Source organism: Callorhinus ursinus, unplaced genomic scaffold, assembly GCF_003265705.2.
Source record: "Callorhinus ursinus isolate GAN/ISIS: 27379988/994484 unplaced genomic scaffold, GSC_fseal_2.0 scaffold19, whole genome shotgun sequence".
Lineage (NCBI taxonomy): Eukaryota > Metazoa > Chordata > Mammalia > Carnivora > Otariidae > Callorhinus > Callorhinus ursinus.
Window position 1 is genome coordinate 25372190 of NW_027397081.1, and position 13060 is coordinate 25385249.

A 13060-nucleotide genomic window follows, 5' to 3' on the forward strand; every position below is an offset into this window, starting at 1 on the left:
TAATCAGATGAGAAAATGAAATGAGGTGAAAAATGGTCATAACAGAGCTGTGAAAAAACCGAGAAGCAAAATCACAATTACAGAGTTAATAAACAACTTTGAAACAGCAAGGAACAAAATGAACATATCTAAATACTAAATCCATCACATTCCCCAAGAACCTGTGATAAGTCACAGAAAATGCATAGGAAAAAAACAAAATTGAAGTGGTTAGGAGGAAGATGAAGATATAGAGGATGATGATCCAATATATGGTTATTCATGCCCTCAGAGGAAATACTACAACACATTAAATAGAAAAATTATTTACTAATATTTAAAAAAGAAAGAAAGAACTGTGTCAGGAAATTGCAAGAGGTACACTGGGTTCTGGGAAAAAGTGATACAAAATGCTCAACTCTGAGACTTGTCTTAATGAATCTGTTACACTTCAAAGTAAGAGGAAGAGGTCTTGTGTACCCAAGAACAAAAAGTAATTTACTGATACTGGTGGGAAGTGGGGTGGGAGAGCACAATGAGCAATGAGCATCCAGAAGCATTTAATGCAAGAAGATGGTAGAACAATGTCCATAAAACTCTGAGGAAAAGAACACGGGACACAAGAACTTTCCACCAGACAAGTTACTGTGAATCAGAAGCAGGAGACAATATGAAACATACAAAAACTCAGGAAACATAATATCCATGAGCCCTTCTTGTAGGTAAATGAAACACATTCAACCAAGAGATGAATCAAAACAGTTCAGAAATGGACAAGTACTAGCATCAGAATTCTTCTTAGAGAGGGAATTTCCCTTAGGAAAAAATACTTTGATAAGCTTCCAGGGGTAATATAGTATTTCCCACCTTCACAGACGTTTCCATATCTGTATATTATCTCTACTGTTATTTACTTAGTATGTTTCTTTAAAATCACTCACGTCTCAATTTAGATTCAGTTGTTTATAAAGGAAAGTTGCTATTATGGGCCTAAAAGAAAAATTGGCATCGCTTACAATAAGTAGAAGATAGCCAAGCATGAAAATAAATTCAGTGAAGCCCAAACAATGTAATTACTATCTAACCAGATCCTCTTGCCAACTTTCAAAGAGCTGAGCCTAAATCCTGCTTTCTCTTTCATGAAAGGGGAGATTGGTGTTATAGTTTACATGCCTATTCCTACCAAACTGAGACTTTCTTTTTGACTAATTAACCTTGCTAATAAACAGCGTGTAACATTTCATCATGTGATTCTATTTAATTTAATGCCATGTCTTTCTGTCACCTTCAAGCTCGGCTTTTGGGAAGCACAGGTGGAGGATGAGACCCTGTAAACACAGCAAATGAAAAATCATCGTGCTTGGGACCAGAAGAGAAAACTGGTTTTGCTCTTCTACAGGGAGAGCTGAGACACTACAAGGGAAAAGAAGCCGAATGCATGTCTGAGTTTCCTAGGAAAAACACCACATAACAAACCTGGTGGCTTAAAACAACACATATTTGTTGTCGCATTTCTGGAGGCCAGAAGTCCAAAATCAAGGGCTTGGCAAGGCTGTGCTTCTTCCAAAGGCTCTAGGGGAGAGTCCTTCCTCGCCTTTTCCGGCTTCTGGAGGCTCCAAGCATTCCTTGGCTTATGACCGAACAACTCCAATCCATCTCTGCCTGTCTTCATGTGACCTTCTCCTCCTTCTCCCTAATGTGTCTCTCTCCTGGGTGCCTCATATAAGAACCCTTGTCATTGGGTTAAGGCCCACCTGAAGTGCCAGATGATCTCATCTCAAGATTCTTAGCTTAACTGTGAATTATGTAAGACTGATGAATCACAGACCTGTACCTCTGAAACAAATAATACATCACATGTTTTAAAAAAAAGAAGAAGATAGTAAGAAGGGAAAAATGAAGGGGGGGAAATCGGAGGGGGAGACGAACCATGAGAGACAATGGACTCTAAGAAACAAACTGAGGGTTCTAGAGGGGAGGGGGTGGGGGGGTGGGGGGATGGGTTAGCCTGGTGATGGGTATTAAAAAGGACACGTATTGAATGGAGCACTTGGTGTTATACGCAAACAGTGCATCATGGAACACTACATCAAAAACTAATGATGTAATGTATGGTGATTAACATAACATAATTAAATTTAAAAAAAGATTCTTAGCCTAATTACATCTGCAAAAACCCTTTTTCCAAGTGAGGTCCAATTTATAGGTTCTGTAGGATTGGAACATACGTATGTCTTCCTGGGAGTCAACATTGAATACACTACAGAGGACAAGCAGATAAAACAATCAGTGAGATGTTTTGGGGCACCTGGCTGGCTCTGTCAGTGGAGTGTGCAACTCTTGATCGCGGGGTTGTGAGTTTGAGCCGCACATTGGGTGTGGAGATAACATAAAAAACAAAATCTTAAAAAAAAATTAAGAATCAGTGAGGTGCTTTTAAGACGGGAATTTATTTGTTTGGATTTCCCTGATGGCTAATCAGCAAAATGCTTTTTGAGCATGGGGATGTCAAATGCTCCATTTGAAATTATTTAAATTGCTAGGATATAAAATCCTCCTTTTTCTTTCCCTAAATTTTCTGTCCAGCTATCACAAACACACACCCATACACACAACTTTTTAAACTCTCCTGTTTGTATGTAGGTATATGTATTTCTCTCCAGTGCACATGTTTAAGTAGATCATACTCTTCCTTTTATGAAATGCTATCATTATTCATTCGTGCAAGACCCCATTTTGTCTTATTCTGTTCCTTTTTTACTCATTATATTTTTAAGAAATATCCACATGATTACATGTATCTCATGTTTATTTTTTCCAATACTAGACAGTATTCCATCATATACATATAATGCATTTCATTGCTGCTAGTTTCCCCTAGAAGGGCCCCTAAGACATTTCCATCTCTTTGCTACCACAATCAATGCTGTGATAAACTTATTCTAGAGGTCTCCTTCTGCACTTATGTGTGAGCTTTTCTACTGTGGAATTGCTTGGTCATAGGTATATGCACACTTGACTTAAGTTCAAGAAAGCTAGCTCTCCAACATGGCTGTGCCAATTTACACTTCTACCAGCAGTGCATTTGGGTTTTCATTTCTCCACATCCTCACCAATACTTATTATTGTGTGGCTTCATAATTTTTGCCAGTCAAACAAGGGTAAATGATCACCTTATTCTTGTTTTAGGTTTGCATTTCTCTGATTATTAGTAAGATTAAGCATCTTTTTATATATAGACAGTCCCTGACTTATGACGGTTTAACTTATGATTTTTCAACTTCACAATGGTGGAAAAGCAATATTCATTCAGTAAAAACCATACTTTGAATTTTGATCTTTGATCTTTATCCAGGTTAGGCGTATATGGTACCATAGTCTCTCAAGATGCTGGGCAGCTCCCAGTCAGCCACATGATCACAAGGGTCAACAACCAATACACTTAGAGCCATTCTGTTTGTCACTTCCAGTACAATATTCAATAAATTACATGACGTATTCAACACTTTATTATAAAATAGGTTTTGTATTAGATGATTTTGCCCAGCTGTAGGCAAATGTAAGTGTTCTGGCCATGTTTAAGGTAGGCTGGGCTAAACTATGATGTTCAGTAGGTTAGGTGTATTAAATGCGTCTTTGACTTATGATATTTTCAAGTTAAAATGGGTTTATTGAAAGGTAACCCCATTGTAAGTCGAGGAAGTTCTATACCCATTGGTGAGTCATATTTCCTTTTCTGTGTTACCTATGAATATGTTTTTCCTAGTTTTCTTTTGCGTGTTCGTATTTTTCTGGCTGATGTGCCAGATTTTAATCCTTTGTTACTTTTAGTCATAGAAAATATCTTCCAGTTTATCAGCTTCCTGTTAATGTCTCACAGCATCCTTTGTTGAGCAGAAATATTTCATCTTAGTATGTTCAAATAACTTTATTTCCCTCTTTATATATTGTGTTTTGGGAGTCCTTCCTCCACCTCAATGTCAAAAATATATCCTAATTTTCTCTCATTAGCTTTGTAGTTAGGCCTTTTATATTTAGATGTTTATTCTATATAGAATCCTTACTTTCTTTGTAAAGTAGGAATTCCAATTAACTTTTGCCATATAAAGAGCAAATATTCCCAATACTATTAACCAAAGAACCTATTCTAATGTTTTTAATTTTTTTCAAAAAGGATCATGACCTTTTAGAAAATGGTCTCTACTCATAAGTGAATAAAGACTAAAAAGAGAGAGATACCCCCAAGCTGGCCAAAAACATGAAGTAGCAATTAACAACAATAAATACAAGTGACCAAAGAATATGTTCATATAAACAAGTAACTTAAAATCAAAACAACAATGAAACATCATTCTCTCTTCTCAAATTGGCAAATATTAAAAAAACTAAAGTAATGCTTGATGTTGCTGAGCAGGTGGGAAAATGAGCATTCATAATCTACTGGTGGGAGTCTAAATTGGTAAAAAATGTTTTGGGGGGATATTTGGAAATATTAAATACCCTTGACTTGTGACTACACTCTTGATTTATTAATTTCTGTCATAAGGATATAACCTATGACGGGGGTGCCCAGCTGGCTCAGTAGGAAGAACATGTGACTCTTGATCTTGGGGTTGTGAGTTCAAGCCCCACATGGGGTATAGCGATTACTAAAAATAAATAAAAACTTAAAAAAAAAAAGAATGTAGCCTATGGAGAAAATTGCAACAATGGCCATGCAACTAGAGGATGCCTGATGAACAGAGAGGCTACTAAACTTTGTCATGAAAGGAAATCTCTGTCATATCACAGGCTGACCACAGAGATAATGGGACAGGAACTTCAGTGACCACATGCAATAAGAAATACAGACACTGCAAAAATAGCTTGGAAAAGTCACTATACAAATGGAGGACCAAGGCCTCAAAAGCAATCCTAGGAGGGGTAGAATCTGATTCTCAGAATCAGCACTTTGTAACACTCAAAATATCAAGTTCTCAGCAAAAAATACAAAGCATACAAAGAAATGGGAAAATGTGGCTCATTCACAGAAAAAGAAGAAGAAATTGATGGAAATGTATATACCTGAAGAAGCCCAGATACCAAAATTATTAGTCAAAGACATTAAATCAACTATTTTAACTATACTCAATGAGCTAAAAGAAACCAAAGGATATCAGGAGAGCCATGTATGAACAAGTAGGGAATGTCAATAAGGAGATGAAAATTATAAAAAGGAACCAAACGAAATTCCGGAGTTGAAAAGTGTAGTAACTGAAATAAAAATTCCCTATAGGGATTTAATGGCAGATTTTGGCGGGCATAATAAAGAACCAATGAACTTGAAGATAAGGCAGTTGAAACTATCCACTCTGAGGAGCTAAAAGAATAAATAAAAGTGAACATAGATGTGTGACACCATCAAACATACCAACATCTGTATCCTCAGAGCCTAGAAGGAGAAGGGGGGGGAATATTTGGAGAAATAATGGCTGAGAACATTCCAAATTTGATTAAAGATTAAAAAATCTACACATCCAAGAAGGGCAACAGGCTACAAGCAGATTGAACTCAAAGAGCTCCACACCAAGAAACACAACAGTCAAATTATCAAAGGACAGAGACAAAGAGAATCTTGAAATCAGCAGAGAAGCAACTCATCACATACAAGTGATCCTCAATAAGATTAATAGCTGATTGCTCATCAGAAACCATGGAGGTCAGAAGGCTTTGAGATTTTATATATATATTTTAAGATTTTATTTATTCATTTGAGAGAGAGAGAGCACGACCAGGGGTATGGGCAGAGGGAGAGGGAGAGGGAGAAGCAGACTCCACACTGAGCCAGGAGCCTGATGCAGAGCTCGATCCCAGGACCCCAGGATCATGATTTGAGCAGAAGGCAGACACTTAATGAACTGAGCCACCCAGGTGCCCCTATATATATTTATTTATATAACGTATTATATATGATATATTTATATTTTATTTATTCACTTATTCATTTATTTGTATATAAAAGGGCTGAAAGGAAAAATACCATCAATCAGAAATTTCATACCTGACAAAAACATCCTTCAAGAATGAAGGAAAAAGTAAGAAATCCACAGATAAACAAAAGTTAAGGAAGTTAGTTACTAGAAGATCTGTTAAAGGACTCTTGGCAGTTATTCAAAGCCATATGAAGAAATAAAGAACACTTGTAAGGTAACTACATAGGTAAATATAAAAGTCAGTATTATTTTACGTTTTGCTTGTAACTTCTCTCTTTTTCTATATGATTTAAAAGGCAAATGCATTAAAAAAATATAAATCTATGTTAATGAGCAAACAATGTATAAAGATATAATAAGTAATAACAACAATATAAAGGGGGAGGGACAAAGATGGATAAGAGCTGGTGTTTGTATATTACTGAAACTAAGTTGGTACTACTCAAACCAGGTTGTTAAAGTTTAAAATGTTAATTGTAATCCCCAAGCCAACCACAAAGAAAATAACAAAAAATATAAAGAAAAGGGAGGGGGGAATAAATCAAAATAGTGTACTAGAAAAATTTCAAAATCAACAAAATACCAAAAAAGGCAGTAATGGAGGAATTGAGGGGGGAAGCATATAAAACATACAGAAAACAACTAAATGGCAGAGGGCAAGTCCTTTTCTTATCAGTGATTACTTTAAATATAAATATATTAAACTCCCCAACCAAAATGCATAGATAGGCTGTCTACAGACTGAATGTTTGTGTGCCCCTAAAATTTGTATGTTGAAATCTAACCTGGGATTGAGCCCCATGTCTGGCTCCCTGCTCAGCGAGGCATCTGCTTCTGCCTCTCCCTCTGCCCCTCCCAGCTCATGCTCTCTCTCACACTCTCCCTCTCAAATGAATAAATAAAATCTTTAAAAAAATAAAAGAAATAGATAAATTTCTAGAAGCACTACCAGAACAGAATCATGAAGAAATAGAAAGTCTAAGTCAGCCTAAAACTAGTAAGGAGATTGAATCAGTAATTAAAAACCTCCAAATTAAAAAAAAAAAAAAAGCAGATGGTTTCACTGGGGAGTTCTATCATACATTTAAAAAAGAATAAATACCAATCTTTCTCAAATTCACCGCCCAAAAATGAAGGTGAGGGACACTTGCTGACTCATTCTATGAGGTCAGCATTACCAAGCTAGATAGAGACATCACAAGAAAAGAAAACTGCAGCCCAATATTCCCTATTAATAAAGATTCAAAAGTTCTTCACAAAATACTATCAAACCAAATTCAGCAGCATCTTAAAAATATTATTCACCAGGAACAATATAGATAAATTGAACTTCATCGAAATTAAAAAAAAAAAACTTGAATGTCAAAAGATTCTATCAGGAGCATGAAAAAACAACCCACAGAAAGGGAGGAAATATTTACAAATGACATATCTGGTAAAGGTTTAATATCCAAAATATATAAAGAACTCCTGCAACTCAATTCAGAAATGGGCAAAAGATTTGAACAAATCTTTCTCTGAAGAAGATACACAGATGCCCAATAGGCACATGAAAACATGCTCAACATCGTTAGTCACTAGGCTGCAATCAAAAGCGCAATGAGACACCACTTTGCATCTACTAGAATGGCCGTAAATTTTTTTTTTTTTGACAGAAACTAAAAGAGTTGGCAAGAATGTGGAAAAATTGGAACCCTCATGCTTTGCTGGTGGGAATGTTAAATGGTGCAGCCACTGTGGACAAAATTTGGCAGTTCCTAAAAAAGTTACACACAGAATTACAATATAACCTGGAGGTTCCACTCCTATGTATATGCTTAAAAAAGCAATTGATAAAAGGGACTCGGGGCGCCTGGGTGGCTCAGTTGTTAAACATCTGCCTTCAGCTCGGGTCGTGATCCCAGGGTCCTGGGATTGAGCCCCACATGGGGCTCCCTGCTCAGTGGGGAGTCTGCTTCTCCCTCTCCCTCTGCAGCTTCCCCTGCTTGTGTTCTCTGCCTGTCAAATAAATAAATAAAATCTTTTAAAAAAATCTTTAAAAGAAAAAGAGGGACTCAAACAGATACTTGTATGACAATGTCCACAACAACATTATTCACAATAGCTGAAAGGTAGAAAAGATCCAAATGTCCATCAACTGATGAACTGACAAAAAAAATGCGATATATATGCACAGGATGGACTATTACTTGGCCATAAAAAATGAAATTCTGGTACATACTTCAGTTTGAATGAAGACATTATGCTGAGTGAAATAAGCCAGAGACAACAGAACAAGTCAAGTGTTGTATATTCCACCTACATAAAATGTGTAGAATAGGGAAATTCATAGAAACAGACAATGGATTTGAGGTGATGGGGGCCATGAGGAACTATTGCTTAATGGGCACAGAGTTTCTGTCTGGGGTGAGGAAGAGTTTTAGAAATACTTCGGAAGAGTAGTGAATGTTGCACAATATGCAAATATTAATTAATATCACCAAATCATACCCTTAAAATTGTTAAAAGGGCAAATTTTATGTTATATATATTTTACTTCAATAAGAAGTAAAAAAAAAAAAAAATGAAGTGATGGTCCTTCACATCAATGAAAGGAAGAAATACCAATCCAACAACTTGGATGATTCTCTAAAACATAAGGTTAACTGAAAGAAGACAGACACTAAGACATTTAGAGAAAAAGAAACAGGGCGCCTGGGTGGCTCAGATGGTTTGGCTCAGGTCATGATCCCAGGGTCCTGGGATCGAGTCCCACATCAGGCTCCCTGCTCAGTGGGGAGCCTGCTTCTCCCTCTGCCTCTGCCTCTCTCTCTCTCTCTCTCTCTCTCTGTCTCTCATGAATAAATAAATAAAATCTTTAAAAAAAAGAGAGAAGAAGAAACATATGATCCTATATGATTCAGGAAAGATACTCTTGGCAGAGGCAGGGGGTGAAGAAGGATTGAGCATAAAGAAGCCTGAGGGAAAATTTTGGGGTGATGGAAATATTCTATATTTTGTCAAAATATTCTATATTTTGTTGCATGATGATTTACATTTGTCAAAACTCATTGCACTATATGCCTAAAAAGATCAATTTTACTCCATGTAAATGATACCTCAATAAACCTGATTTAAAAAAAAATAAATAAAATGCCCCTTGCAGAAATGTTGGCCTGTGCTTTTAGAAAGCTATGGATCCACTGGTCCAGACTCCGCAGTTCATCTGTTCCTCCGCAGTTTCTCTTCTCCTACAGGCCCTGCAGCCATGCCCACTGAGAGCCAGGAGTTCCAAAACCGTTGGCTGGATGACATTTTTTTTTCCTTCCAGCTCTGGAAACCTGGCTAATGGGGTCCCCGCAAGCCGGCAGTGGAGGAGAAGCAGAAGTGACGGTTTGTTGGAGGTGGGAGGGACACGGAACCAAAGGCAGAGATGGCCTGCCTCCCCACGGCCAAGCCAGCGCCGGGCAGGGAGACTTGGAGGGGGGAGCAAGGAGCTTTGCCTTTGCTCTTCCTTTCATACTCCCTCTGCCAAGAAAAGGGAAATTCCTCCCTTCTGATAATCCTGCATCAAAAGTCTTTGGCAGTTGTTCTGGGAAGGAGGGTCTCTCCTGGCCGAGGTGTTTGTCTCTGGTAACCCTCAGAGTGATGCACAGGCTGCCCCAGCCTTCTCACTGACGCTGCACCCCAATTCAGCCACCCTGCCCAGGAAAGCACACTGCCTGCGACGTTCTGCTCCCCTCCCAGAGGGACCTGTTCGGGCCTGTCGCGGGTTTCCTCTCCCTATAGTAACCCTGCCAGCCCGGTAGGGGTTGTTGGGGGCAGACCAGGGGCGTGCCTCACCCTGGGAAACTGCTCTGCCGTTGGTCCCAGCCAGGAGAAGTCATTGCCTTGGAGAGAGCTTACTCAACTCCCATGGGTGAGGCAAGGAACTCAGCCATCTCTCCCAGCGCCCCCGGCTCTCACTTCCAGATGCACCTGGAGACCTGGGTTTGCCTGTGGGGCAAATGGGAAAAGGAGATTGAAGAAAACGAAACGTTAGCCAGGGAGCCAGGGCACTTTCTGCGGCGGACAGAAACACTGGGGAAGGGTTGGCTTGCTGTGGTCTGCATCTAACACCGAAGGACCTTGGAACACCCCAATCCAACGGTCTCATCTCACCCCTAACACGAGTACACCCCAAAGAGGTTACCCGATTTGTCCAAGTGGCATGGCAGGCGTCTGACTGCAGCAGGACTGGGATGAGCCCTCCCGGCCCCACTTGTCTTGCCTCAAAACCCACCAGCAGCTCCCCTTTTCCCCCAGAGTAAAAGCTGAGGTCCTTAGGGTGGCCTCCAAGGCCCCACATTGATCTGCCTTCCCTCCTCCAGCCCCAAACCTCTCTGGTCTCCTCTCCTTCCTCCCTCCAGCCCACTGCGCTCGCTGCTTGCTGAGCCCCCGGACCCGCTCCATATCCTGCCCCAATCTCCTCCAGGGCTTGACTAACCCTCACCTGTTCAGTAAGTCCTCTCTGGGATCTCATTTAACAATTCCACCAGGCCCCTTGCCCCTCTGCCATGCCAACTCCTCCTACCCAGCCCGACTTTTCTTCTTTCTCAGCACCTGCCACCTAACACGCCTGCCAATGTCCTTATTTGTGAGGTTTCCTGCTGTTGTCTGCCTCTGCCACCAGCATGTCACCTCCACAAGGGGAGGGGCACCATCTGTTTTGTTCACTTCTGTGATCCCAACACCTGTGGGAGGCGTAATACAACCAGTATTTGCTGAATGAATGATTAAATGAGCTTTTTTTTCTTTAATATCCAGAAGTTGGTAGCCTTTCTTTATTTTATTTTATTTTATTTTATTATGTTATGTTAGTCACCATACATCATTAGTTTTGATGTAGTGTTCCATGATCCACTAAATGAGCTTTTTAAAGTGTGCATGCACTATACATTTAAAGTGTGCATGCACTATACATTACTTATCTTTCTAAATTTTCCCCCGAAGGTTTGATATCAAACTTGCCAAATGATACACCTGCTTTTTAAATTTACCCACCTGATCCCTCCACTCTCCACGGTAGAAGCTGAGGGCAGCATCCACTCCCAGGTCCCTGCTTAGGAGCCTGTTGGAAACACCCTACAGCTGGCACCACCTCAGAGAGGTTCCAAGTGAGGAGAAGATAGCCCTTGTAGGTGACACCATACACTGAAAACTATAAGATATCGATGAAAGAAATTGAAGAAGAAACAAATAAATGGAAAGATATTTGTATTCATGGATTGAAAGAATTAGTATTGTTAAAATATCCATACTATCCAAAGCAATCTACAGATTCTTTGCCATCCCTGTCAAAATTCCAATGGCATTTTTCACAGAAATACAACAAACAATCCCAAAATTTATATGGAACCACAAAAGACCCCAAATAGCCAAAGCAGTCTTGAGAAAGAAGAACAAAGCTGAAGGCGTCATACTCCCTGATTGCTAACTATGTTACAAAGCTACAGTCATCAAAATTGTATGGTATTGACATTAAAAATAGATACAAAGACTAATGGAACAGAAGAGAGAACCCAGAAATTGACTCATGCAAAAATGGTCAATTAATTTATGACAATAAAGCCAAGAATATACAATGGGGAAAGGACATACTGAAAAGGACATGTATCTCTTCAATACATGTTGGGAAAACTAAACAGCCACCTGAAAAAGAATAAAACTAGACCACTATCTTAGGCCATACACAAAAATTGACTCAGAATGGATGAAAGACTTGCATGTAAGACCCGAAACCATAAAACTCTTAGAAAAAAAAAAACAGAAGCGTGAGCTATTTGACTTTGGTCTTTGGGGGATCTGACTCCAAAAGCAAAAATAAGCAAGTAGGACTACATCAAACTAAAAAGCTTCTGCACAGCAAAGAACATCACCAACAAAGAAAAAGACAACCTACTGAATGGGAAAAAATATTTGCAAATCCTGTATCTGATCAGGGGTTCATATGCAAAATATATAAAGAACTCATACAACTCAAGGGCAAGAAACAAAACAAACAAAAAAAACCATACAATCTCTTTAAAAAATGAGCAGAGGATCTGAGTAGACATCTTTCCAAAGAAGACACCCAGATGGCCAACAGACACACAAAAAGACGCTCAACATCACTCCTCATCGAGGAAATACAAATCAAAACCACAATGAGATCTCACGTCACAACTGTTAGAATGGCTACTATCAAAAAGAGAGGAGATGACAAACGCCGGCCAGGGTGTGGAGAACAGGAAGCCTTTGTGCACTGCTGGCGAGAATGTAAACTGAGACAGCCACTGCGGGACAGAGTAAGGCGGTTCCTCAAAAAATATGATCTAGCAAGTCCACTTCTGCGTATTTATCCAAAGAAAACAAAAATACTAATTAAAAAGCATGTCCATTATATATGCAACCCATGTGTTTATATTTTTAATAGCCAAGATATGGAATCAACCAAAATGTGCATCAATGGATAAATGGATAAAGAAGATGTGATACACACACACACACACACACACGCACGCACACGCACACGCACACGCACACACACAGGAATATTATTTAGCTAGAAAAAAAGAATGAAATCTTGCTGTTTGCAACAACATGGATGAAGCTGGAGGGCCTTATGCTAAGTGAAATAAGTCAGACACAGGAAGACAAATGCTGCATGATCTTACTTATATGGGGAATTTAAACAACAAAAACAACAAACCAAGTTCACAGGTACAGAGACTGGTGGTTGCCAGAATCAGGGGGTGGGAGAAACAGGTAAATGTGGTGAAAAGGTATGAACTTCCAGTTATGAAATGAGTAAGTCCTGGCGGTGTCATGTACAGCATGGTGCCTATAGTTAATAATACTGTGTTGCATATTTGTAAGCTGTGAAGACCGTAGATCTTAAGTCCTCATCACAAGAAAAAATTTTTTGCCATTATATATGGTGGTGGATGTTCACTAGACTTATCATGACTGTTTTTGCAATATGTGCAAATATTGAATTATTATGTTATACACATGAAACTAATATAATATTATATGTCAACTATACCTCAATAAGAAATAGAGAGAAAGAAAGAAAGAAAGAAAGAAAGAAAGAAAGAAAGAAAGAAAGA